The sequence below is a fragment of the Papio anubis genome, chromosome 2, assembly GCF_008728515.1.
Source record: "Papio anubis isolate 15944 chromosome 2, Panubis1.0, whole genome shotgun sequence".
Taxonomy (NCBI): Eukaryota; Metazoa; Chordata; class Mammalia; order Primates; family Cercopithecidae; genus Papio; species Papio anubis.
In genome coordinates this window covers 158,763,227-158,790,377 of record NC_044977.1, presented here as the reverse complement: position 1 = coordinate 158,790,377, position 27,151 = coordinate 158,763,227, and the positions used below count along the sequence as shown (strand labels likewise).

Genomic DNA, 27,151 nt, shown 5'->3' with positions numbered 1-27,151 from the left:
CATTAATATAATGAGGTCTTAGAACATCCTCAAGAAATAAAGATTTCTTATAACAAAATCAGTCAATGTTCTAAAAATATATTTTTCAAGGGCAGGTGCTCACTGACCAGAGTGCAGAGAGGAATGGGAAGGTTGAGAGGGATGGGAAACGGACTTCTGATCTTGCCAGAGTTCCCAGATTCCTGAGAAGGAGGCATGCCTTACTCAGGCTGGGAAGGCACCCCTTCTCTTCTTCACATTCTTCCTATTTTCCTCTTTGCTTGTGTCCATCTTGTCTTTCCATTTTCTCCCACCTCCCTTCTTATCCTTTCCTTCTCTCTTGAGCTTTGTCTCTATCCTCTTGCCCCAAGCTGCTCTCTTTTCTCTTTATTTTGTGAGAAGCTCCCTCCCCCCATATATGAACATCAGGGCTGCCCAGTGTGGCTCATATAATACGTGAACCTTGGCCCTTGAGAAGCTCCCTCCCCCCATATATGAACATCAGGGCTGCCCAGTGTGGCTCATATAATACGTGAACCTTGGCCCTTGAATCCCTGAAATTTCACATGAGAAAATAATTTTAAATGAATGTTAAGCGACCTTAGGATAGGCAAAGATTTTATAAAGAGGTCATAAAAGCAAAGGTTGATAAGTTAGACTTCATTAAAATAAGAAATCCTGATCACCAAAAAACACTAAAGAAATTGAAAATGCATGCCACAGACTAGGAAAATATATTTGCCATACATGTATCTAACAAAAGGTTTATGTCCAGAATATGTAAAATACCCTACAAACAATAATAAAGAAAACAACTCAATTAAAAATGAACAAATCGGCCGGGCGCGGTGGCTCAAGCCTGTAATCCCAGCACTTTGGGAGGCCGAGGCGGGTGGATCACGAGGTCAGGAGATCGAGACTATCCTGGCTAACACGGTGAAACCCCGTCTCTACTAAAAATACAAAAAATTAGCCGGGCGTGGTAGCGGGCGCCTGTAGTCCCAGCTACTTGGGAGGCTGAGGCGGGAGAATGGCGTGAACCCAGGGGGCGGAGCTTGCAGTGAGCCGAGATCGCGCCACTGCACTCCAGCCTGGGAGACACAGCGAGACTCCGTCTCAAAAAAAAAAAAAAAAAAAAAAAAAAAAACAAATCTTGAACAGACACTTCACAAAAGAATATATGCAAAAGGCCAATAAGTACATGAAAATATTCTCAACATATTTTTTTTTGTCAGGGAAATGTAATGAGATCCCACTATACATCCACCAGAATGACTAAAATTTAAAAGACCTTCAATACAAAGTATTGGCAAAGACACAGAGTAACGGAAACTGTCTTACATTGGTGGTAGGTGTATAAATTGATACAACCACTTGGGAAAGCTAAACATAAGTCTATCCTATGGCCCAACAATCCCATCCCTAGGTTGAAAAAAATGAGAACATACGTTCACTAAAGACATGTACAAGAATGTCCATAGTAGCTATATTTATAAGAGAAAAAATTGGAAATAATCCTTATATCTGCCAACAGAATGGATAAATAAATGTGGTATATCCACACAATATAACACCACACTGCAATAAGAATGAGCTATACCTATGTATACAACACGAATGAATCTCATAGACATATGTTGATCAAGAGAAACCTGACACAACAGTGTGCACACATACTCTATAATCCATTATATGATGTCTGAAAAAGGCAAAAGCAATCAATGCAGACAGATGTCAGAATAGTGGCGACCTCTGCTGTCTGGAATGGGGCACAGAGGGACCTTCTTTGATACTGAAAATGTTTTAAGTCTTAATCTGGGTGGTGTTACACCGGGGCATATGAGTATGAGAAATTGTCAATCTACATACTTTTTTAAAACATAATTTACTGTATATATGTTACACCTAAATTTAAAAATAACATATCTTTGGATGGTATTTACTATCCAAAGATTTATACATAGGTATTCAGGCTCTAGTCATAATAACCCCAAACTAGAAATTACCCAAATGTGAGTCAGCAAGTGAATGGATAAGCAAACTATTGTACATCTGTACAATGAACTATTACTTAGCAAGAAAAAGGACTAAACTGTTGAAAATGTGGCAGCATACATGAATCACAAAATCATTATGCTAAGTGAAAAAAGCCAGACACAAAAGATGACACACTATATGATTCCATTTACATGAAGTTAAGAAAATGTCAACTAATTTATAGTGACAGGAAGCAGACCAGTGACTGGTTGCCTGGGGTCCAAGAAGGAGGGAGGGGGGAACTGAAAAAAGGCTTGAGAGCATTGTGTGTCAGGGGGTGATAAAAATGCTCTGTGTTTTGATTGCCTCAGTGGTTTCCCAGGTGTATACATGTTAAAATGCGTTAAACTGTACCTTTTGAAGAGATGCAGTTTATTTTCCATGAATTGTATCTCAATAAAGCTGATGAAAATACATATCAAACTAAGAATACTCAAAGTCTTGGGCTTGACCAAAGAGGCCCAGAGAGCACTAGCTCAATAAACTTCAGTTTACTTCCTAAGACTCCACGCCCCAAATAAAATTCAAGTTTCCCTGAGAAGGATGTGTGTAAGGGAGAGGAATGGTCCCACCTGCTTTGTTTTGAAGAATGTGGGTTGGGAGTAGAGAGCAAAAATGGATGGTAGAGGAAGACATGTATCAGTCAGGGTCAGAAGACAGACACCACACCAGTGACTTCAACTACTGTGAACCGTGTAATTGAAAAAGCACAAAAGAGAACACGGAGGAGTCAGGGATGTAGCTACTGCAGAATGCAGCTACCCTCATGAAGGTTGGGGAACAGAGGGGAAAGATTAGAATAATTAAATCTTAGAAACTCAGAGTCTGGTTTTGGGGCCTGAGACCCATGCCCCTGACGAGGAGGCCCAGGCTGGCTGGTGCTGGTGTCTCTGAAGGGGCAATGAGGCTAGTTTCTCAAGTATCAGAGAGACTGCAAACTGGATTCTGCTGCTGCTATAGAAAGAAGCTGCTAATGCTGGGGTGAAGAGGCATTGCTGGGTGACACTAACAGGAAGAGGAGGCAAACAGGCAAAAGCACATCCCTTCTCCTTCCACCAGCCTTGCTGTATTCCTCCAGTGTCCCCACTGGTAGAGTCCAACAGCTGGGAAGCCAAAATGCAGCTTGCAGCATTCCAGGTCCAACATCATAAAACATAGTATAAAAAGGGGCAAGGGGCACTTTGGAGTTGAGATTGAGCCTTAGACTATTTTGGGTTTAACTCTTGGCTTTGCCTTTTACTCACTGTGGGACCTTAAACAAGTTATTCAACCTCCCTGGGCCTCAGATCTACAAGAGTAAAACGAAGGTAACATTCCCTTATAAGTTTATGTTAGTGAGCCTTCAATAAATGGACTCTACTATTTCATTTCTTTGTTTATGTAGCACCAGCTCCCCTCCTCCCCCAACAATGTTCTTTCCTAGATCCTTCCCAGCGCTGTGGCCCAAATTACCTCAACCTTGGGATGGCTCTTCTCTGAGGGGCTTGCCAGCTCCCTCATAAGGAGCCACCAATGGTTTGAGATTCTGAGAACTAGCATGTGGTGGAGTTAGATTGTGGTCTGTGGTGTATCACTTGGATTTCAATCCTGGGGAAGCAGTGAATTAAGCAGCTGGCCTGTGATCCTTTTCTCTCCTTGTACCAGGAGGACAGTCCTGGGAGCAAAGAAAGCAAATGGTTGAATGTAATCTTCTTATAAACATGCTCATAATTGACCTTCTGGAAAATAAACTAATGAGATTTGCTAGGAGGAGAGTCCATTTTAGCAGGAATGACCCTGGATTAGAATTGCTTATGGAAAACTAAAGTAGAATATATGGATTTATAAGGCCTGGCTTCCTGGACAATTTTGTTTAAATCTTATAATGATCTGGGCATAAAATGGAGATGATTTATAACACCAAATCTCCCTACTGTATCAAGCAATCTACCAATCTCTTTAGAGACCCCATCATTGCTTTGGGCCAGAGAATGCATGTCTGTCCCAGGGAGGATGACCTGGGAACCATACTCCATGTGCTGGGTCTCTCCCTGCTTTACCAGGGACTCTTGATTAGTCAGTGTTCTCCAGGGAAACAGAACCAATGAGGAGACTTACATACAGATTTATTTTAAGAATTGGCTCATGCCATTATGGAGGCAGGCAATGACAAGTCCCAAGATCTGCACTCAACAAGCTAGAAATGCAGGAGGGCCAATGGGGTAGTTCCAGTCGAAATGCTAGCAGGCTTGAGACCCAGAAAGCGGCAATGTTTCAGAGTTTGAAGACAAGAAAGATCTGATGTCCCAGTTCAAGGCAGTCAGGCCAGAAGAATTCCTTCTTATTCAGAGAAGGGTCGGCTTATGTTCTATTCAGGCTTTCCACTGACTGGAGGAGGCCCAGCCACATTAGGGAGAGCAATCTGCTTTATTTAGTCTCCTGATTCAAATGTTAACCTCATCCAGAAACACCCTCACATACACCCCTAGAATAATGGTTGACCAAATGTCTGGGCACCCTGTGGCTCAGTCAAGTTGACTCATAAAATTAACCTTCACAGCCTCTTAATTACTGTGTCCTTAAAATTATTAGTAAATTTTGATACTGAGTGACAGAGAAACCCAAACTAACTCTTAGTTTTTAACATGGCCAGCCATGCTTTTTCAGTGAACAAGGTATTCTTGAGCCCAAATTAAAAGGGGCTCTAGAGGCGCTTTACAGTGTGTATCAGACACATTGGAGGGTTTTTTTTTTTTTTTTTTGAGATGGTGTCTCGCTGTGTTGCCCAGGCTAGAGTGCAGTGGCGTGATCTCGGCTCACTGCAACCTCCGCCTCCTAGGTTCACACCATTTTCCTGCCTCAGCTTCCCGAGTAGCTGGAACTACAGGCGCCTGCCACCACGCCCAGCTAATTTTTTGTATTTTCAGTAAAGACAGGGTTTCACCGTGTTAGCCAGGATGGTCTCGATCTTCTGACCTTGTGATCTGCCCGCCTCGGCCTCCCAAAGTGGAGTTTTAATTCACTAAATAATATCTATATTTCTGGAGTCTAAATCATATGTTTCTCTGGCTATTGTAAGTTTTGCTTCTCTAAAAGAATAGGAGTAAAGTGAGCACTTAACTTTCTTTTAAAAATAAGGGTTCTGGTCCCAGTTTTGCCACAAATGGACTGTGTGACCTTGAATACAACCTTCAACCTCTCTGAACCTCAATATCTTCATCTGCACAATGGCAGCAGTGGGGTGGCAGGTGTGATTATAATGCCTGAGTTGCCGTGAAAATCAAATGAGAGATGTAGGAAAATGCTGAATAAATTGTACAAAAGTACAAATTATATTTCTGTCAGAGGTGTCATCCTTTTTGTCTACAGCTATACATTCAAATAGAATGTTCCCATGATTTAAAAAACAACTTTCCATATCGTCCAGTGCTTTTACTAACAATGCCTAAACATGTAGTAAAAGTATGAATTCTCTCACTTACACTGATACTTACAGATCTCCAATTCATGTTTTCTAAAGCATATTTTTATTGAGGTTTGTTCCTCAGAAGTGAAATGTACAAGTCTTAAGTAAACAGTTCAATCACTTTTGACAAATGCGTATACCTGTGCAACCCATACCTCTATCAAGATATTGAAGATCTCTGTCACCCGAGAAAGTTCCCTGTGCCCTTCTAGACCATCACTCCTTTCAGAAATAACCATTGATCTGGTCACTTTTGCTTTGTATTAGTTTGGTCTGTTCTAGAACTTTGTATTCTCTTGTGTTTGGCTTCTTTCATTCAGCATGTTTTGGAAATTTAATCATATTGTTGTGGATATAAGTAACATTAGAATTTTTTTTAAAAAAGATGCCATTGTATGAATATGCCATAATTTCTTTATCCATACTACTGTTCATGGCCATTTGTATTATTTCTAGTTTTTAACTATCAAGAAAAAAACTTAAGAACAGTCTTATACAAGTGATTGTAAAAGCTTCTGTTTTCCTTTCTTCTGGAAGAATACATAGGACTGGAATTGCAGGGTCATAGTGTAGATGATGTACGTTTAACTTTTACGGAAACTGCCAGTTTCCCAAAGTGTATGAGGGATTCCATATCCTTGCCAATGATTGGTGTTGTCAGATAGTTTTCAATGTAGCCATGGGTGTGTTCATGGTATCACTGATTTTTTTTTTTTTTTTAACATTTTCATGGATTCTTAATCTGGTATCCATAGAACACTCTTGGGGTATGTTTGTGAAATTATACGCAAAACTTTACAGTTGCTTACATTATGTGTGTGTGTGGACAGAGTCTATAATTTTCAGCTTCTTAATGCAGCCCCTTCATCTCTTCAAGTGTTTACATTTATACAAAGGGCAGTCTCTAAATGTATGATTTCTGGTCAGTCTGATAGCATAGGCCATAATAAAATATCAGGAATCAACTATTTATGCTCTCACTTCTTATAGATTTTATTTTACTGTAAAATGCAGTTAAATAACACAAATTCTCACTAACTCTTGATGTCTAAAAATACTATTTGGCCCAGATTTCTAGAATGTCCTCATGCATCCACAGCCCTTTCTATTATGAAAATCATCTCCTCTGGCCCTGTGTTATTAGAAAAGGAAATTTACATTTCTGATTTGATTAAAGAAAAATCAGTCATGCTAACTTTCACAGTGAATGTCTTTTGGCCTACCTGAAGCTCAGGCAAATAAAACAGGTAGGTGTAATTGCTGCAGACATTTGGCATGCCCTATAAGGCCCAATTTATGATTGTGATTAGCCTCATCATTGTAGACTTTGAGAAATTTGCTTCCTAGATTGTTGTTTATTTTCATGTGCATAATTTAGCAAAGGTTTTCAGAGCATCATTTTTATGTGTGTGAACTTAAAAACTAGTGAGCTTCAGAAAGGATAAAGTTTCCTTTTGCAAACCCTCACATTCACTGACAAAATTCACAATGAATGAATCAAAGATTAAAGAAAGAATTGAAAAATGTTTGCTCATTCTGTGGATGTCCTGTTTATGCCCAATTCATCATGTGCCATTAACTGACAATGGTCATTTCCCATATAATAATTTTAAAAAGAGCTAGCTTCTAGCATTCATCTTGGTAAATGTCTTTTTAAAATATATATTTTTTATTTTTTATTTTTGTGGGTACATAGTAGGTATATATATTTATGGGGTACATGAGGTTTTTTGGTATAGACATGCAATGTGTAATAATCACATCATGAAAAATTACGTATCTGTTCCTTCAAGCATTTATCCTTTGTGCTACAAACAATCTAATTATACTCCTTTAGTTATTTTAAAAGATGCAATTAAAATATTATTGACTGTAGTCCCCCTGTTGTGTCTCACTTATTTGTGGGATCTAAAACCAAAACAATTGAACTCATGGAGACAGAGAATAGAAGGGTGGTTACCAGAGGCTGGGAAGGGTAGTAGGGGGCGGGAGAGAGGTGGGAGTGATTAATGAGTAAGAAAAAAAAATGCCAGGCACAGTGGCTCCCGCCTGGGAGGCCAAGGTGGGTGGTTCGCTTGAGCTCAGGAGTTCAAGACCAACATGGGTGACTCAGCGAAACCTCATCTCTTCTAAAAATACAAAAATTAGCCAGGAGTGGTGACACATGCCTGTTATCCCAGCTACTTGGGAGGTTGAGGCACGAGAATCGCTTGAACCTGGGAGGTAGAGGTTACAGTGAGTTGAGATCACGCCACTGCACTCCAGCCTGGGTGACAGAGTGAGACTCTGTCTTAAAAAAAAAAAAAAAAAAAAAGAAGAAGAACAAATAAGACCTAGAAATGTCTTTTGTTAGGAGTTTGGGTTTGATTAACAGCAACACAGAATTATGTGTTGGACAGCTATACTGCATCCAAATTGCTTGAGTATTAAAATAATGAATGAGATACAGTAGGATGGCACTATCATTCCAGACTAGTTACTAGAGTTGTCAAGGCATTAGTTCAGCTAGTTCAGTATCTCACTGATGGTCACTAGATATGATGAGAGGAGAGGTGGAGCAGGGGAGAAAGTTCAGATATACTGTTGTTTCTTTGTAACAGCTTTATTGAGATCTAATTTACATACCATACAACTCGCCCATTTTTAGCATATAATTTAATGATTTTCAGTATATTCACAGAATTGTGCAACTGTCACCACAATTAATTTCAGAATATTTACAGCATCTCGAAAGAAACCTATACCCTTTAGCAATCACACCCGTCCCCCTCTTCCCCCAAGTGTTTCCAGCCCTAGCTAACCAGGAAACTACTTTCTGTCTCTATGGATTTGCCTATTCTGGACACGTCATAAATATGGAATCATAAAATAATGTAGTTTTTGTGACTATCTTCTCTCAATTAGCACAACATTATGAAGATTTATCCATATTGTAACGTTTATTCATACATCATTCCTTTTTATTATTGAAGAATGTTCTATTGCATGGGCAAGACCACATTTTATTTACTCATTCATCATTGATAGATATTTATATTGTTTCCACATTTTAGCTGCTGTGAATAATGTTGCTATGAACATTTGTGTAGAACTTTTTAAACTTATGTTTTCAATTCTCTTGGGTATACATCTAGAAGTTGAACTGTTCGGTCTTGTAGAACGTCTATGTTTAACTGAGGAACCGCTAAACTGTTTTCTAAGCAGCTGCATAATTTTACAATCCCACCAGCTATGTATTGGAATTCTGAGTTCTTCACATCCTCCACAACACGTGTTATTGTCAGTCTTTTTTATTTTAGTCATTCTAAGGGGTATGAAGTGGTATCTTACTGTGGTTTTGAATGGCATTTATCTGATGGTAATAATGTTGAGCATCTTTAAATTTTTTTTTAATTTTTAAAACTTTTTGTGGGTACATAGTGGGTGTAGATATTTATGGGATACATGAGATGATTTGACACAGGCATATAGTGTGAAATAAGCACATCATGGAGAATGGCGTATCCATCCCCTCAAGCATTTACCCTTTGAGTTACAAACAATCCAGTTACATTCATTATTTTAAAAATATACAATTGTTATTACTGACTATAGTCACTTTATTGTGCTTATAAAATAGTAGATCTTATTCATTCTTTCTAACTATTTTTTGTACCTATTAATCATCGCTACCTCTCCTCTAGCCCCCACTACCCTTCCCAGCCTCTGGTAACCATCCTTCTTCTCTCTCTGTTTGTTGAGGATCTTTTCATGTGCTTATATTCCATTTGTATATTATCTTCTTTGGATAAATGTCTATTCAGATCCTTTACTCACTTTTTAATTGACCTTTCTCTTATTGAGTTATAAGAGATTTTTGATATGCTTTTAAGTAGTAGCATGAAGTGGAAACAAATGGCAATATGCTCATCTCCAAAATGATAATAAAATATACATATTGATTGAGATGCGTGGAATCACAGAACTTAGAGCTGAAAGTCGCCATAGAGATCTCCAGGGCAAAACCCTTTTTTCATAGATGAGGAAACAAATTATGATGAAGATTAAACGACCTCCTAAGAAGTTACAGCCAGGAGGTCAAAGAACCAAGACTCAAACCCCTGTGTTCTTATACAGAATCCGCTACTTTGGCTGATAGACTTCATTGCCTGGAAATGCAACAAGATGCTCTGTGCTGCCAAGAATTCTTAGATCTTTGTTTGCCTCTTTAAAGATGAGTACAACATTCCTACTTCTTGCTGTAGCTTATACTGGGTTTCTGTTTTGGCCAGGACTAATGGATAATGAGTTACAGCATACTTCTGAAGCTTGAGAGTGCATCAGAATCACCTGGTGAGCCTGCGAAAACACGATTGTGCCCAGCATACATGATATGTAATATCATGCTAAAAATTGACATAAATATATTTTAAAAACTACATATGATGCAGGAGTGCCATTGGCAAAGGTTGAATAATGTGTAGCACTTATTACATGACCCCAAATAAACATTTATTGAATGGAAATTGAAAAACATGATTTAATATATAACCTTAAAACCATGGTTCTGAAACCTCAGCATGCATGAAAATTATGCACGACTTATTAACACACATACTGCTGAGCCCCACCCCCAAAATTTCTGATTTAGTAGATCTGGGGAGGGATCCAATCATTTGCATTTCTAATAAGTTTCCAGGTGACACTGATACCTGTTGGTCTGGGAACCACACTATAAGAATCACTGCACTACAGGAAAGAAAATAATTCAGTGCCTGGGGCAGCAATAATGTGGTAGAGGGCAGACCTAAATTATAATATAATGCCATATGTAAGTGAAAAATCTTTTCAGATGTCCTTAAATAATCTCAGTCTTTTTCAGTGTACACTTTGGAATACATTACTTGCTTTTTTTCCTCATACTTGCTTGAAAGGGAGAAAGAACAAAAATTCCAGTACTTTTGATTTTCCTAAACACAAATTGCAAAATTTTATACCATCCAAATCTATAATAATTTTACATATACAGAGGGCCCTTGATTTATGATTTTTTTACTTTACTATGGTGCTGAAAGCAATATGCATTCAGTAGAAACTGTATTTCATGTGCCTATACAAGCATTCTGTTTTTCACTCTCAGTACAGTGTTCAATAAATTACACGACATATTCAACACTTTATCATGAAATAGGCTTTGCGTTAGATGATTTTGCCCAACTGTAAGCTAATGGGAGTGTTCTGATAACATTTAACGTAGACTAGGCTAAGCTATCATGTTCAGCAGGTTAGACATATTTAATATATTTTCAACTTATGATATTTTCAACTTATGAAGGGTTTATCAGGCTGTAACCCCATCATAAGCTGAGGAAAATTTGCTTGTGAAGACAGTTGATGAGGATATTTGGCTTCACTTGTTACGTAGAATGATTGCTTTAAAACAAGGCAGGAAGAAGATGCCGTTATGATGCAGCTGGAAAGCAGACCAAATTTCTTGGAAGAGTGAAGTCACGGGTAGGATGCTTAGAGTGCTAAACACTGATCCTTGCACACCATAGGTCCTCTGTTACATGTTTGTTGAATGGATGAATGCTTTATCTGCCGTGGGTTTTACATTGGCTCAATCATGACAATGTTCAAGTTGAAGAACATGGCTGATAGATTTTAGCTACACTTTTCAGATTTCCATATCAGGATGAGGAGCACATGCATTTCACTAAGGCTCTCTGAGTTCCTGTGCATTTTTTTCTCCTGGGAGTTCTAAACCATTATCTATCCTTAGCTATCAGGCCTTAGGTGAATCAAAAATATTTAAAAATGAATGCCACACATCTGGCACAAGTTATGCTATTAAATTATTCCTGATTTCTAAGATGAAACGTTTGAAAGTTATATAATGAATCAGCTTAAATTGAGTATGTTTTAAGTCTTCAGCATAGTTATTGTTTTAGCTGAACCTAGTTTAAGAAGTAAGGAAATTTTTGTGAATAATTTTATAAAAGGTGTTTATCATAAAAGAGAATAATAGATCCAAGGTTGAATTATCTATATAAAATTTGGAGAATTTTCAGGATGTCAAGACATCAAGACCATATTTCCAAAACCAGGATACAAATTATTATTATTATTAATTATTTGCCCTTTTCTAAAATGGTAAAATGTATGCATACTCAACTGGCTGATTGCCTAGTGAGTCAAGTGAGTGGAAAAGTGCATGAGCTTTGATGTCAAAGCTGTATTCATATGCTAGCTTTGTTACTTCCAGGCTGATTGACTATAGCAGACTCTGTGATATGTTGGTCCGATCTCTATTCAGGACTGAAGAACTTGCTTCCCCCCAGCTGCTACAATTACTTCAGACTTCATCCAACTGACTGACATGACAGCATAAAGTTCCAGTCTCCTCATCCCAACTCAGAACATCTCTTAAAGGTCATGACAACTCTAGGGCTCTCTGTCAGATAAGCTGAGGCCTTATTGGAACCACACTGAAGCCCAGCTCTCCCTCTGCCTCTCTCCTGCCTCTTGTGCTTCCCCTCCAGATGCTGATCCTGAGAATATTCCTTAACACATTTTCTGAACACAAATCTCCATTTCAAAGTCTGCTTCCGAGAAACCCAATGTGCAACAGTGATCTTGCATGTCATTTAACTTCTTTGATCCTAAAAAATTTCCTGTAACGATGTTTGTCTCATTTAATCAAGGTTTATATCAGAATTAAATTAAATAACGTGCTTGAATGTCCCCCCAGCACAATGTTGGACACAGAATAGATGCCCAATGATGGAAAATTCCTTTCCAGTCCCCAGCTAGGTTTCCTTCCTGTTTCCAATTAAGTCAAATTTTCCCAGACTGCACACCTCGTGCAACCACAAATTAACATATACTATCTGGGATTTGAGAGAATTTGAATCCTTTCGGTTGGTTTGCCCAATCTCAGGCAAAACAGGTCCATTCTGGGACAAGTTATAAAGAAACATAGCTTACAAAATATTACTACATAGCTGCATAGGCCAGGCAATGGTTCCCAGTGGCTGCTTCTGCCGTCAGTTTTCTCTGACTGCCAAGAAAATGGATGAAAAACATTTTCAAAAATTAATGACTTCATGTGTGATTTAAATCTTCAGCTTGAGAGTATATAACCCCGCTTTTAGAGTCCATTTTGAAAAATATATTACCATTTCCTCCTCAAAAATACCGTATAACAACCAAACACCGCATGTCCTTACTCATAAGTGGGAATTGAACAATGAGAACACATGGACACAGGGAGGGGAACAGCACATACTGGGGCCAGTCGGGGGGTGAGGGGCGAGGGGGGAGAGAGCATTAGGACAAATAGCTAATGCATGTGGGGCTTAAAACCTAGATGATGTGTTGATAGATGCAGCAAACCACTCTGGCACATGTATACCTATGTAACAAACCTGCATGTTCTGTACTTGTATTCTGGAACTCAAAGTAAAAAAAAAATACCATATAGCAAGAACATACTAAAGAGCTTCACTGTGCAACCTGTTGGATTATATGGTAGGCATGGCCAGTGGTGCCACTTACATGGTATAGTGCAGTTCCTCAAATTTTGGAAAGTCTATAATCCACATGTCACTAAAGGGGTTTAACCCAGTTAAGGGCTCTAGGATTGACTGTAATTGTTCACTTTGACAAATATTTTTTTAAGAAGGATTCTATGTTAGTTTCTGGAGATGTTCAGATGAATAAGACATGGTCTTCTGTCTTCAGAAACTCATCTTCTGCTTCTTGAAGGTGCTGGCTATATGGACTTTTTTGTCTATAAGAAGGGGATCAGAAATAAAATGTCAAGTTTTTTTAAACCTGTAATAGAAATGTATGTAATGGTGAGAAAGTAGCTGACATAAATTGCTCATGACCCCCCAATGTGCATTCTGTCCTTCTTCCTTCTAGTAATAGACCACATCTTCCATAATTTTAAATGAGCATATGGCCATCCAGATAAAGACTAAATTTCTCTTGTTGCTAGATATGGCCACATGACCACATTCTGGCCAATGGTTCATAAGCAGCAGGATGTCTGTGGTTTCTGGGTTATGTCTTTAAAAGGAAGCTCTTTACCACCACTGTCTCTTTCCTCTAGGCTGCTGGTTGGAAGGCAACCTATCCACAAATGAAAGCTACAGATTGGGAATGTAGACGAAGCTGTAAGTCCTGAATTGTCCATTATCTCTGGAATATTACATAAGAAATATATTTCTATCTTATTTAAGCCCCTATATTTTAGGTATTCTTTGTTATAGCAGCTTAATCTGTGCCCTGACTAATATATGTATTATCTTATTTCATCTTCATAATTGTCAAGTGAAGTACTTGTTGGTATTGCCACTTATAGATGAAGATACTGATTCAGAGATTAATTTCCTCAAATTCATTTAGCTAGTAAGTGAGAAGGCTGAAATTCAAGTCCAGGTAATCAGGATTCAAGTCTAATCTTTTCTTCAAATGAATTCTTTTTTTCTTTTGAGACAAAGTCTCACTTTGTCACCCAGGCTAGAGTGCAGTAGCACAGTCTCAGCTCACGTTAACCTCCGCCTCCCAGGTTGAAGCAGTTCTCATGTCTCAGCCTCTGAGTAGCTGGGATTATAGGCATGCGCCACCACACCCAGTTAATTTTTGTGTTTTTGTATTTTTAGTAGAGATGGGGTTTCACCATGTTGGTCAGGCTGGTCTCGATCTCCTGGCCTCAAGTGATCTGCCTTGGCCTCCCAAAGTGCTGGGATTACAGGCATGAGCCACCAAGCCCAGCCAGAGCCACCACACCTGGCCTAAATGGATTCTTTTCAGGAGAAAACTAAAACATTTTCTAGTCTATAAAGTGAAAGGCCATGGAGACATGACCAAAATTTATAAAAGCAAGTAAGGATAGTTCGAACAGGTCTTGTTTATCAAATCTTTTTTTTTTTTTTAATTATTATACTTTAAGTTCTAGGGTACATGTGCATAACGTGCAGGTTTGTTACATATGTATACTTGTGCCATGTTGGTGTGCTGCACCCATCAACTCGTCATTTACATCAGGTATAACTCCCAATGCAATCCCTCCCCCGCCCCGTAATAGGCCCCGGTGTGTGATGTTCCCCTTCCCGAGTCCAAGTGATCTCATTGTTTAGTTCCCACCTATGAGTGAGAACACGCGGCGTTTGGTTTTCTGTTCTTGCGATAGTTTGCTGAGAATGATGGTTTCCAGCTGCATCCATGTGTTTATCAAATCTTGTGTATTAGAACTGGGACCCTTCTTTGAAGGTCAAAACCAAAATAATTGAAGTTAATAGGAAGAGAAATTGTCCTATTTTACGTAGAAAGTCAACCAAGAGAAATCGCTACCTTAAGAAGAAGTGAAGACAAAGTATAAATTGGCTGAAGATTTAGGCCATTTATTCACAATAGATTCAGATTAGGGAGGTTTTGGGGGTGTTTGAGTACATCACTAACTTACAATTTTAAGTTTTAAAGAAGAATTCTGCCTTCTTCACAAAGTTTCCCTTGGGGGTCTATCTTAGCCAGGAATCTCAGATGGACTAGCTGGCACAGAATGGCATTCCTTAAATTCTCTTGCTAGTGCTAACACAGCATACCAAGCTGTGGGCAGCTATGTTGCCAACAACTTACAATGAGGAAGAGGCAGACCATATGCTTGGATGTGTCCTCTGTAAATGTCCTTAAATTCACAGTGATGAACAAACAGGTGCATAATAACCATATTTTTCAATTATGTCACAGTTTGAGTTTTGGAAGAGCATCAAGTCATCCTATATCCAAAACAGAAGACTACAGATTGTCTTTGAGTTGGTTGCTTTTGGAAGTTGCCATTGTACCTTCAGAATGAAAGAGTGACACAAGTTAGTTCTTTGCCTTTGAGTAGGATCATCCTCCCTTATGTATGGTCTAAAGTGAGCTGCTTTCTTTCCTTTTCTTCCAATCAGTGTGTTCTAGTGCAACTTACACCACTCCCTCCTGACTCCAGACACCTGTCCCTCCTTTCCCTCTTACCCTGCTTCTCTCTACGTATGCTAAAGGAAGAAGTGTTTTGATAAATCAATAGTTTCCAAACATTAATGTGCACCAGAATCACCTGGAGGGTTAGTGCTGGGCTCCACTCTCAGAGTTTCTGATTTAGTAGGTATGGGGTAGGGACTGAGAATTTGCATTTCTAACAAGTTCCCAGCTGATGCTGAGGCTGTTAGTCTGGGGACAACATTGAGAATTAATATTTTATATATATATGTGTGTGTGTGTGTGTGTGTGTATATATATATATATAATACATACACACACACACTCATCTCTTTTAAAAATTTTTATTTTAAAAATTTTCACTTTTTTTTTTTTGAGTTGGAGTCTCACTCTATTGCTAAGGCTAGAGTGCAGTGGCACCCTGTCGGCTCACTGCAACCTCCATCTCCTGGGTTCAAGCAATTCGCCTGCCTCAGCCTCCTGAGTAGCTAGGATTACAGGCACCCACCACCACGCCTGGCTAGTTTTTATGTTTTTAGTAGAGATGTGGTTTCACCATGTCATATACATGCAGGTTTGTTACAAAGGTATGTTGTGTAGTGCCGAGGTTTGTCCTTCTGTAGTGAACATATATCAGAAGGTGAATATATACTCACCAGGAAGCTTTTTAGCCCTTGTTACCCTCCCTCCCTCCCGTCTTTTGGAGTTCCCAGTGTCTATTGTTCCTGTCTTTATGTCCCTGTGAACCCAATATTTAGCATCCACTTATAAGTGAGAACATGCGATATTTGGTTTTCTGTTTCTGCATCAGTTCTCTTAGCATAATGGCTGCCAGCTGCATCCATGTTGCTGCAAAGGACATGAATGTATTCTTTTTTTAAGGCTGCATAGTATCCCATGGTGTACATGTACTACATTTTCTTTGTCTAATCCATTCTTGATGGGCACCTAGGTTGATTCATGTGTTTGCTATTATAAACAGTGCTGTGATTAACATACAAGTGCATGCATCTTTTTGGTGGAACAATTTATTTTCCTTGGGGTATATATCTAGTAACAGCATTGTTGAGTCAACTGGTAGTTCTATTTTTAGTTCTTTGAGAAATCTCCAAACTGCTTTCTGTAGAGGCTAAACTAATTTGCATTCCCACCAAGAGTGTATAAACATTCCCTTTTCTCGATAACTTCACCAGCACCTGTTATTATTATTATTATTTTTAAGACAGGTCATATTTATTCTGCTTTTATAGGGCAAGGAATATTTATTTAAGAAATGAATAAATGATCTTACATGCAATCATTTGAGATTACTCAAAAGAGGTACATATCAAAAATAAAGAATAATGATAATGAACCTTCCCTAATTTTTATAAATATTTTAGTTATGGCAATAAGAATAGCTTCAGGTTCCAGGGCAATCTCTACCCACACTTTTTAAGAAATAATGTTTATTTTAAGTTCAAAGGTACATGTACAAGTTTGTTATATAGGTAAACTTGTGTCCCGGGGGTTTGTTGTACAGATTATTTCATCACCCAGGTGTTAAGCCTAGTACCCATTAGTTATTTTCCCTCCTACCACCCTCTACCATCTGAAAAGCCTCATTGTGTGTTGTTCCCCTCCGTATGTCCATGTGTTCTCATCATTTAGCTCCCAATTATTGGTTTTCTGTTCCTGTGTTAGTTGGCTAAGGATAATGGCCTCTGGCTTCATGCATGTTCCTGCAAAGGAGATGATCTCATTCTTTTTTATGACCAGCACATGTTATTTTTTGACTTTTTAATAATAGTCATGCTGACTGGTGTGAGATAATACCTCATTGTGGTTTTGATTTGCACGTCTGATGATTAGTGATGTTGAGCAGGTTTTCATATGCTTGTTGGCTGCTTATAGGTCTTTTTTTGAGAACTGTCTGTTCGCGTCCTTTGCTCACTTTTTAATAGAGTTGTTTGGTTTTTTTGTTGTTGTTGTTGATTCCATGAAGTACCTTATAGATTCTGGATATTGGTCCTTTGTTGGATGCCTAGTTTACAAAAAAAATTTCCTATTCTGAAGGTTTTCTGTTTGCTCTGTTGAGAGTTTCTTTTGCTGTGCAGAAGTGCTTTAGTTTAATTAAGTCCTATTTATCTATTTTTGATTTTGTTGTACTTGCTTTTGGGGTCTTCATCATAAATTATTTGCCTAGACCAATGTCTGTAAGAGCGTTTCCTAGGTTTTCTTCTAGAATTTTTATTTTTATAGTTTGGGGTTTTAGGAACTTAGAATTTTTATAGTTCGAGGTTTAAAATTTAATCTGTAGTCCAGCTTGAGTCAATTTTTGTATATGGTGAGAAGTAGGGGTCCAGTTTCATTCTTCTGTACATATAGTCAGTCAGTTTTTCCAGCACCATTCATTGAATAAGATGTTCTTTCCCTATTGTTTATTTTTGTGAACTTTTTTGAAGGTGAGTTGGTTGTAGGCCTGTGGCTTTATTTCAGGGGCCTCTGTTCTGTTCCATTTGTTTATGTGTCTATTTTTGTAGCAGTATCAGGCTGTTTTGGTAACTGTAACCGTGTAGTATAGTTTGAAGTCAGGTAATATGATGCCTCCAGCTTTGTTCTTTTGCTTAGGATTGATTTGGCTGTTCAGGCTCTTTTTTGGTTCCATATGGATTTTAGCATAGTTCTTTCTAGTTCTGTAAATAATGACGTTGGAAGTGTAACAGAAATAGCATTGAATCTGTAGATAGCTTTCAACATTATGGACATTTTAACAATGTTTGTTCTTCCAACCCATGAACATGGAATGCTTTTCCATTTGCTTGTGTCATCTATGATTTCTTTCAGCAGTTAGGTATATTCCCAGGTATATTCTTGGTTAGGTATATTCCCAGGTATTTCTTTTTTTTGGGCTATTGTAAATGGGATTGCATTCCTGATTTGGTTCTCAGATTGAATGTTATTGGTGTATAGAATTGGTAGTCCTAGCTCTTCAGGAAGCTGAGGTTGGAAGATCACTTGAGCCCAGGAGATGGCTGCAGTGAGCTAGGATCATGCCCGTGCACTCCGGCCTGAGCTACAGAGTGAGATCTTGTAAGAAAGAAAGAGAGAAAGAGAGAAAGAGAGAAAGAGAGAAAGAAAGAAAGAAAAGAAAAAGAAAGAAAAGAGAAAAGAAGAAAGAGAGAAAGAGACGCTGGACGGACCGCCAACCGGACGGATGGTTGGTTGGTTGGTGGTTTCGCCAGCGGACGGTTGGATGGTGGACGGTGGTTGGCGGACGGACGGACTTCTTGTGGTGTTGATTTTGTATCCTGAGACTTTGCTGAAGTTGTTTATCTGGTCTAGGAGTCTTTTTGCAGAATCTTTAGGGTTTTTTAGGTATAGAATGTTATTAGCAAAGAGATAATTTGACTTCCTCTTGTTCTATTTGGATGCCATTTACGTATATGTCTCCTGAGTGCTCTGGCTAGGACTTTCAGTACTGTGTTGAATAAGAGTGGTGAAAGTGAACATTGTCTCTCTCTCTCTCTTTTTTTTTTTTTTTGAGATGGAACCTCACTCTGTTGCCCAGGCTGGAGTACAGTGGTGCCATCTTGGCTCACTGCAACCTCTGCCTCCTGGGCTCAAGCAATTCTCGTGCCTCAGCCTCCCGAGTAGTTGGGACCACAGGTGTGCACCACCACGCCCTGCTAATTTTTGGTTTCAGTAGAGATGAGGTCTCACCATGTTGGCCAGGATGGTATTGAACTCCTGACCCCAAGTGATCTGCCTGCCTCAGCCTCCCAAAGTGACATTCTTGTCTTGTTCCAGCTTTTGAACATTCAGTATGGGATGTTGGCTATGGGTTTGTCATAGATGGCTGTTATTATTTTGAGGTGTATTCCTTTGATGCCCAGTTCATTGAGGGTTTTTATCATGAAGGGATTTTGGATTTTATTGAATGCTTTTTCTGTGTCTATTGAGATGATCCTATGGGTTTTGTTTTTAAACTAATCTCTTTTTGCTCACTGCAAGAGTTGCTATACAAAATCCCCTCTCCTCTGTTTGTGAGAATGTTAATTTCCTTAGGTCTCACCCTTCTTTATATTCTCAGAGTTTGGCAATGTGCCTGACCAGGTGGACATCTCACAAATGTTTGTTGATTCTCTGTTGTTATGGACTGAATGTTTGTTTCTCCCCCAAGTTCCTGTGTTGAAATCTAATCCTCAGTGTGACAGTATTTGCAGGTGGGGCCTTTGAGATCTAATTAGATCATGAGGGTGGAACCCTGATGAATGGAATTAGTTCCCTTATAAGAAAGCTAGCTCACCCTCTTTTCTCCACATGATTTTACAAGGAGAAGCAACCTTGGAAGAGGGCCCTCACTAGCCACCAAATCAGGTGGCACCCTGATCTCAGACTTCCAGTCTCCCAAACTCCGAGAAATAAAAAGTTGTTGTTCAAGCCACCCAGTCTATCATATTTTGTTATAGCACTCCAAGCTGACAAAGACACCTGTGTAGTCCTTCTCTACTTCTATCCTCTTATAAATAAGGGCTTATCTCCTTTCAGCAAAAAATTCTATTGCACAAAGCATTCTTTAAGATGCAGAATTGTTCATAACCCCAGTGAATTTCATTGAAATATGAGGAGTTGGACACTATTTCCAATGAATTGTGCATAGTCCACTTTGGTTTTTTATATGCTTGGAAGACTAAGTTAATTATCTTTTGGTTGCTGGCAACTTCTCAATAAGATATCTGTCAAGTGTAATACTGTCGGAAGGCATTTGGCAACATAAAGAAGAGCAAATTATGTAAGAAGGATAAACATTTTCCCTCCCTGGGATAAGGAAAGAGTGTGAGGAGAAGAAAATCACATTAGTAGTTTAAAATGCTCTTTTCTCATGAGGACATTTAAGAACAATAATATTGGTTTATACCAGTTAACACTGAGTTCCCAGAGATGATACAATTCTGTTTCAATGTAGCCTTTCCTCTGATAGCTTAAAGCTTGGCTTAGTCCCAGAACCATTTTCTAGCCTGATGTGACTCCTCAGTTCATCTCTGAAGAGAAGTGGCTTTCAAAGAAGGTTTTTAATCTTGCATTACGTTTTTGGAATTTTTGTGTCAAGATGTCCAGAGGTCATGATATACCAGACTCTTTAAATAATATTCTTTTGAGGTAATTGCCTTGGAAAATACAGCCAGCCATTAGAATAGGAATATGATACCTTAGTCTGTTTCAGTTTCCATAACAAATACACCCAATAAATATATACACCTACTGTGTACCCACAAAAAATTTTAAAACGATTAAAAAATTAAAAAACCCAAATAAAGCATGTACAAGATTTTTTAAGTTAAAACACACACACACACAGTACCATAGACTGGGTGGCTAATGAACAACAGAAATTTATTTCTCACAGTTCTGAAATTAGATGCCTGAGACCAGGGTGCCAGCATGGTGGAACTCTGGTGAGCTCCTTCTTCAGGGCTGCAGACTGCTGATCCTTGCTGTATCCTTTTATGGTGGAGAACAGAGAGCAGTAAGCAGCAAGCTCTCTCATGACTCCTATAAGGGCACTAGTCCCATAGACCGTCTTTTTGTTTTTGTTTGTTTGTTTGTTTGTTTGTTTTTTAAGATGGAGTCTGTCGCCCAGACTGGAGTGCAGTGGCACAGATCTCAGCTCATTGCAAGCTCCGCCTCCCAGGTTCACGCCATTCTCCTGCCTCAGCCTCCCTAGTAGTTGGGACTACAGGGGCCCGCCACCACACTTGGCTAATTTTTTGTATTTTTTGTAGAGACGGGGTTTCACAATGTTAGCCAGGATGGTCTCGATCTCCTGACCTCGTGATCCACTGGTCTCGGCCTCCCAAAGTGCTGACATTACAGGCGTGAGCCACAGTGCCTGGCTCCCGTACACCTCTTCTAATTTAAATTACCTCCCAAAGGCCCTACCTCCTAATACCATAACATTGTAGATAGGGTTTCAACATATGAGTTTTGGGGGGGACACAACATTCAGTCCATAATAATGTCATATAAAAATTATAATGCACTGTTACAAATTTCTTTTCTTATTCGAAGCTGCATGCAATCCATAGTGATTTATCTTTTAGAATAAGGCAGCAATGGTTAAAGGCACTCACTTTACAGTAAGACAGCCAGCTGAAAGAGACATAATCTTAGCATCTACTATTATTTAGATAGACTCTATCTATCTGTCTGTCTGTCTATCTATCTATCTATCTATCTATCTATCTATCTATCTATCTATCTATCTTTTTTCTTGAAACAGGGTCTCACTCTGTCACCCATGCTGGAGTGCAGTGGCATAATCACGGCTCACTGCAGCCTCGACCTCCCAGGGCTCAAGCGATCCTCCCATCTCAGACTCCTGAGTAGCTGAGAGTACAGGCACATGCCACCATGCCTGGCTAGAGTCTGTATACTTTAGAAGCTTTTAGTTCTGGTACAGAGGTGACAAATAAATGACTTGTCAGACTGTACCCATTTGACGTTGCCCTGCTGAGCCCCAAAGCATCTTTGGAATCCTCCATGCAGCACTACACTACATTGGTAGGAACCTTGACTCTGGAGTCAGGACAGAGCTGGGTTTGAGTAACTACTGTAGTTACGAGAGATATGCTCTTGGACAGGGCGCTTATCTCTAAGCCTTGGTGTTAGTAAACAAGAGCAGTAGTTGTACCCATCTCACAGGGCTCTCATAAGCTTAAATGAGAGAATACATACACATTCCTTAGCACAGGACTCCGGCACAGGGAGCTCCATAATATTAGCTCTTCTTCCTCTTGATATTATTATTAATAACTAATAAGATTTGGCAAAAGTAAAATTATTTGAGGACCACTTCCTCCCCCATAGTGCTTAGATCATGTCTGGGGAAAGTCCTAATTTATTAGATTTCAATGTTGCTAACTAATCAGCCTCTATCCTTCCTGGTACAACACATTTAAGTGAGTACACAGTCACTCACCCAATTGGGCTACAGCTTTCTGACTCCAAGCCCAGCTTTCCCTGTAATCTCTATCTCCTCCAGACTTTTCTGCTCAAATAGTGCTGATTCTGACACAGGGGAAGGTACCGTTATTGTTGTTTGCTGCATCCTCTCAACAGATAATGGGTTGAACATTGTCAAACACAACTTATTACCTTCTCCCACATTGTAGTAGAGTTTAAGGATATTGCATGCAAAAGCTACTATTCCATTCAACTTCTCAAGCAGATCTTAAACACATTCATTTTTCCCATATGCATGCTGCCTTGCCTCTGAGTTCATACACCATTCTATCTTGCCTGGATTTCTAAAATAGCCTCACAAAATGAGCTCTCTCCTCCCACTTTTGCTTCTGTTCCAACGAATTGTCATCTTGGTCAGTTTGATTTTTTTTTTTAATGCAGTCCTGACCACAATCCATGCTTATAATTCCTCAATGACCCTTTAGACTCTTGTAATAAAATACAAACTCAAGAACACTGCCTAGATGGCCCTGTGTGAATTTGCCTCTCCCCATCTCTCCAGTCCCCCCACATACACCTCTCTTCCCTTCTCTGTATGTCATAGCTCTTGCTGGCATCTTTCAGATCTTCAAATGAGCCTACCTCCTTCCTTTCTCAGGGACTTTGCACATGCTGCTCCCTTTTCCTAGAATGTCCTCATCCCAACTCTTAACCTGCTTGAGTCTGATTGCGTTTTTAGGTTTCAATTCTACTGTTGCTTCCTCAGAAAACTCTTCACTCACCAACCCAAATACAAATTATATCCCAACTGTTATTCTCTTTATACCATTTGTAGTTTTACTCCATAGAGGTTAGCATGATTTGTAATTCTATATGAACTCTACATTTACTTGTTTACCATTTCTCTCTCCTTCTATATTGTATAACGCTTGTGCGTGTAATCACTCTTTCAGGGTAAAAATCTTAACCAGATTCTGTTTAGCCTCACAAGCAGAATCTTTCCCTTCCTTGTCATAATGCCAGGGTAGACTGTGAGAGTCCCATCCTCCTTTTGTGGCGTGGGTATGTACTGTGTCTTGGTATTTTACAAATGGGGTACCTGTCCTCATGAGATAAGTTGGATGAGGTATGAACTAAGTCTAGGGACAGAAAAGTGTTACTTGAGCTAGGTGGTTTCTGGGAATATTTGTTAGCATAGGCTAACATTTCTGTAACACACTACAACATTTTAGTGGCTTAACACCATAAAAGTTCACTTCTGCTCAAGTAAGAGTCCATTGCAGGTATGTGTGATCAGGGTGGCTACCTTGTGTCATTTTCTTCCAAGCAGGGACTCAGGGATACAAGCTGTCCCCTAGGGATTTAGAGCCTGTCATCTCTACCCAGCAGAACAGGAAAGAGGGAGCATGGAAGGAGCATAGACAAAACAGGAAGAAGTGTATGTCACTTCTACCCACGTTCCATTGGCCAGAACCCACTGGTTCACAATAGGATTTCATCTAATAGCAAGGAAGGCTGGGAAATATAGTCTAACTCTATGCCCAGGAAGAAGAGGCAGGCATGGATTTTGGATGTCCAGGGAAAGAACGATTGGTATAGGCCCAGGTGTGGGTGATAGGGGTGATAGGTGGTGATCCCTAAGTTTTGGCGAGTCCACCCTTTGCTACCGTGAGATTCCTGGTTCCACAGCTCTCTTCACTGTGGTTCTTGACAGAGACACATCTTGTGCTTATCCATTGTCCCTTTCGGATCTGGATTGCTCCCTCCTGTCTTCCCTGGTATCTCTAGAGTAATTCCCTATCTCTTCCTTTCAACACACACTAATTTTGTTTTTTTGTTTTTGTTTTTTCAGTTTAGAGGGGTATTTGTGTGAGGTGAAGCCCTGCTCATGATAGCATTTTTGTCTAGCCTAATATCACTTCTATTCCCCTAACACAGAAGAAGTCTTCTCTTTTTTCTCTGCTTTCTGCTTATTACATCTCTCCCTTGAGGCAATGAGCACAGCCTAGCTAGTGGAAGCAGGGGAAGAAAAAGGTGAACTCTTGGGAGAAAATAACATTGGTTGATATTTTAAAAACATTGCCCGGCAGCAAATATAAATTCAATGAGGATAGAGACCATATCTGTGTGTTCACCACAATGTCCCCAACGTCTAGCAAATGGGCTCAAATATTTTATGAATAAATAAATGCATAAATAAGTACATGAACGTTGTAAGAAGTGGCACTACTGACAGATACCACTTGGGTCCTGATTCTTCGTACCTTCTCAGACCTTCCTTCTCAAAGGGTTGTGATCTGTGCTCTTCATGGCCCTGGAAGGAGACTGGAGGGAGCTGCAGTTATGGGGCCCTGAATCTGCAGGCTTGACTTTTTTTCTTGTAACTTTACACACACACATATTCCACATACACTTGGAAAGAAAAATAATCCAAGAAAATAGGATAAGGAGCAATAACAAAGGAAAAAAGAATAAAACCCCTTAGCGCCTGGCACATAGGAGTCCTGTAAATGTTTACTGAATGAGAGAAAAGAAGAAATACCTAGTTTCTTCTATACAGGGACTGAAATGGGCAGTTCATGGACATGAATTGAATTCTAACAGTCTTTCCTTGAAAATTTATTAAAGAGAGCTAGACTGTATCCTGATCATAATGTCACTCTTGTTCTCTAGCAATAGACTAGATTTATTTTTCTAGCTGGTCTCTCTGACTCTCACAGACTGCGTACGTGCTGCAGAATGCTGGGGGAAAATTAACTCTCATGACTGGGAGAGGCAGAGTCAGGAGGCACTGAGATGGTTCCCATCCAACGTGGAGAAGGAAAGCAGTGTGGCTTAAGATGGATTCATTACCACTAGTAGAAGAAAGCGTTTTTTTCAGGATGGAGGAAGAATTTAATGAAAAGCTTCTTTGGGGGGATAACTTCTCATCAATTTTTGTGGCAGATGCTGCACGTTGGCACTCTCACCTCTCATATCAAACCCTTTTCTTTCTAACCTCTGTCTACTTTGTAGGCTGAAAAACAAAAGTACTCACTTTCCTAGCCTCTCCTGTAGCCAAAGGAGGTCATCTGACACAATTGTGGACAAGGAGACATAAGTTACCCCTCTCCTATTTTTCCTTTTTTCTACCTTAAATTGATAAGATAGCAGCAGCTGTAGCTGCCTGTATTCATCCATTTGCATTGCTATAGAGGAATACCCGAGACTGGGTACTTTATGGAGAAAAAAGTTTTATTTTGGCTCATGGTTTTGCAGGATGTGCAAGAAGTGTGGTGCCAGCATCAGCACCTGCTCTGGGTCAAGGCTTCAGGAAGTTTGCAATCATGGTGGAAGGTGAAGGAAGAGCAGGCAGTGTTACCTGGCAAGAGAGGGAATAAGGGGTGGGTGAAGGCACCACACTCTTTTAAACAACCAGATCTCGTGTGAATTCAGAGTGAGAACTCACTCATTACCATAAGGAGGGCACCAAGCCATTCATGAGGAATCTGCCCCCATGACCAAAACACCACCCACCATGTCCCAACTCCAACATTGAAGGTCATATTTCAACAGGAGACTTGAAGGGAACAAATTTCCAATCCACATCACTGCCATTTTGCGACCATGAGAGAGAGGCCACAAGACTCACAGAGAAGTGGGCCCTGACATGACTGAAGCACTGAACCAATGCTAGCAGACACCTGACTTCAGATTTCTCTTATGTGAGGAAACACAAAGTCCTCTTTGTTTAAGGCATTGAAATGAAGGATTCTGTTACTTGCAGCCCAAGTGTTTCTTACTAACAGCTCTTCTTTTAAAAATTTTCTATTTTCTACTCAAAAATAAATTTACCAACTATATGTAGTAAATATGAAAACATTCTCACAAAGATTAAAATAAGATTTTAAAAGACAGAATTGCAGAGTAGGGAGCATAATTTTGAAAAAGAAGAATGGTGGAGGACTCACACTGCCTGATTTTAAGACTTATTCTAAAGCTAAGCATGTATAAAGTCTTTACAAATCAAAACATTGTTATTGGTCAAAGGACAGATACACAGATGAATGGAACACAGTACAAAGCCCCAACAATATGGAATTGCAAAGCAGTTATCACTCTGGAGCATTTCTGCAGAGGAAATATCCAACCACTCAAATTACCTCTTCTACTTACAGTGTCAAGTCAGCTCAATTCCCAGAGAGCTTTTCTTAACCTGAGATAAATTCCAATCCTAATGAATATGTTTAAAAGTAAATTCTACGTTAGCCTTTCCTTGAATGGGCTACATTTCTCCACTTTCAGGTCTTCTTTCTATTCACCCCTATCTCCCTTTGGCTTCAGGAAAATTCCTCTGCCTCCATGTGAGCCAGTCCTGGTGCTGTCAATTCTCAGTATACCTGTAGTCTGGAGCAGGTACAAGGATTGTTCTTTCCTGTGTGCCCAATGCCCTTCTCCTGCCTTTACTAATTTTGTTTTCTTCTAGACACATCGCCCAACGCCTCCCTCAGTTGTCTTTGGCTTCATAGTCTCCTTCTTTCTGATTCCTTTCCCTAAACTATGAATCAAATCACGCCATCCCCTTGCTTAAAAATGCCAGTGGATGCTCCTTTCCATGGGTTTGTCTCTTCAACCCAGCAAGGGCCTCATGGGCTTCACCTTATGAGTCTCCTGTCAGGACCACTCTGCCCCCACATCTTGGCATGTCCAGCCCTGTCTGGACATTAAGATCTCCACCAGGCACGGTGGCTCATGCCTGTAATCCTAGCACTTTGGGAGGCTGAGGCAGGCGGATCG

General features: G+C 39.6%; 1 long non-coding RNA gene across 2 annotated transcripts in view; it reads left to right on the top strand.

Moving 5' to 3' along the window:
* LOC108584698 overlaps positions 1–27,151 on the top strand; it is a 100,129-nt gene that overhangs the window by 41,128 nt on the left and 31,850 nt on the right. For both annotated transcript variants that reach the window (XR_004182289.1, XR_002520549.2), the window contains exon 3: positions 13,557–13,620. This is a non-coding gene — a long non-coding RNA (uncharacterized LOC108584698). The remainder of the gene's footprint in view (positions 1–13,556; positions 13,621–27,151) is intronic.